The following is a 2471-nucleotide window of genomic DNA, read 5'->3' as shown; positions in this document are numbered from 1 at the left end:
CTAATCCATCTCCACTGTAGTAAAAGGCAGCAAACCTTTAACAATGAAACTGTAGTGATCCTGTGGCATTCATCTTTCAGAGACTATAACATTAATGTGAAGAAAACATGAACGCTCAGCTGTTAATGCAGACAAGGATGAGGACACTTCAATAAGATCAGTTTAATGTGAGGTAAACTTCATCATTTACTGTTCACCTTAAAGCATTTTAGTATCAACTCATCGAAACAGTCACGTTACACAGCGTACGCCAGGTCCAAAAAAAGGATCAATAAATTTACCCCGCACCCCCGGTTTACACGGTCAGGTCTGGATGCCCAGTTCTGATTTGTTGCCTATATCAGATGTTTTTGCTTGTCCGTTTACACACTTTTTTAGGGTGTACTCACACTATCAGTGGGCCTGAGCGCGGTTCACTTGTGTGTGAGTGCAAAACACACCAAAGCCCAAAACTGAAAGCGAGACGAGACTTTTAAGGGACTGTTTCATATGACGACCACAGAGAGTCGAGGCCTCGGTTTAACGTCTCATCCGAAAGACGGCGCTCACTGAGCAGTATAGAGTCTCCATCACTATACTGGGGCATTAGGACCCACACAGACCACAGGTTGAGCGCCCCCTGCTGGACTCACTAACACCACTGCCAACAGCAACCCAGCTTTCCCATGTGGTCTCCCATCCACACACTGACCAGGATCAGCCATGCTCAGCTTCAGTGGGCGACCATGTGAAAGTTGCAGAGAGCGAGCTGCCGGCTGTAGTGATGACTGCGCCGGCGTGATCTTCTTGCAGTCAAACTATGCAAAAATGCGTTTAAGTGTAGTGTACGCATTACTGCCGCACATTTGACAAGCTCTGAGCGAGTGGGTGTAGCCGCCATAAACTATTGATTTTCAAGACAGCCTCGCGCAGCCAATCACCAGCATTTGATCCGGGCACGTTCAGGATGCCGCAGGTTTTCTAGCTCACTAACGTTGACAAGATTATACCCTTGGATTTTTCGATACTCAATAGTATCGAGATGATTCAGTAGGTGCTTAAAAAGTATCGAACTCGATACCCAGCCCTAGCTGAACATACTGCACACACACTGCATTATGGGCACACAGCAGAGCTCAGAAGAGGACAGAGTGTTGCTGTGTGTCTAAGTGAGACAGCAGGTGTGTGTGATGATCGAGAGCCGCGGTGTCCAGAGTAATGTCAGCAGACCACCAAGAAGAAGAGGAAGCACATCCAGCAGGAGGAGCTGTGGAGGCTGGAGGAAGCTGAAAGAGCTGCTAACCCTGATTCACCCAGAACACATGAGAGCACAGCGGCCCGACTCACTGCAGAATGACATGTGCAGCTCCACTCTCCTGTGTCCAGCAGAACTGCTGCTCTGGAGCTCCACCAGGTCAATGTACATGACCCAAACCTCTGCTCACTCCTGCCCACGCCGAACGCCGGCTTCAGTGGAGCAGCGGTGGAGATCTGGAGCTGTGGACGGTGTGGAGCATGTGCTGTTCTCTGATGATCCAGCTTCACTGTGTTTCCCACATTCGGGAGAGTTACGGTGTGGAGAAGCCCCACAGAAGCGGCCCACCCAGACCACTGATGCCCAGAGTCAAGCATGGGGGGGTCACTGATGGTTTTGGCTCAGTATCATGGCGTTCATTAGACTAATATTGCTGCTAGATGGAGGACATGGATATATACATTAGATGTCGCCTACCCTGTTGTTGTCTATTGGAAGTAATTCGTCAATAGCGCCGCCATCTTGGAACAGGGTAGCGCTCTTTTGAAATGAATGCGGGACCAAGGTGCAGTGGAGGACTGTGGCCATCCAGAGCCAGAGATATACACATATACACATATATCTGTGATCGGGAGTTTTCCCGGATGTTAGTATGCAATCTTTTATTTTTTTTTATTACGAAAATGATAATTTGACATCACTTTTCTACATTGATGGATCAGTGACCACATGGGCATTGACAAAACGCTTGTGTTTGTGTGTACAGAAATGTACTATTCACCCTCCCTGTTAAATTTGATCTCATCATGTCCTGAAGCACAGCTCCTCTCCTGCTTTCACTGCTCATACTGACGGAGAGAGCGATTCGCTTGTGAATGAACCTCCCTTATGAGCGACTCGTTCACTAGCCGACAATAACACAAGTTTCTGGCAGCGCAGCATCTCGTTGTCATATTTCTTTTGCATTGTTTGCTGATTTTATTCAACAAAACTAGCATAAGCCGAGTGTTTAGAATGAGTTGGAGCTGCTTTGCTGTATGGTGAATGCAGTAAGAGACTGTTATCATCAATAACGTTACCTGATTAGCACAAGAGTTCAGAACATACAAAAACAGAAAAAAACTGAATATTACCTCTGAAATGTTCTGCCTTTGTGCTTTGTTTTCTTTGTTTGCTCGTTACTACACCTGTAGACAGCGCTAAAGTCCCGCATCTTCAGGTAATAACACTGTCTTGA

The sequence above is a fragment of the Danio rerio genome, chromosome 15 (genome assembly GCF_052040795.2).
Source record: "Danio rerio strain M-AB ecotype USA chromosome 15, GRCz13ab, whole genome shotgun sequence".
Taxonomy (NCBI): Eukaryota; Metazoa; Chordata; class Actinopteri; order Cypriniformes; family Danionidae; genus Danio; species Danio rerio.
Note: the sequence above shows the minus strand (reverse complement) of the source record.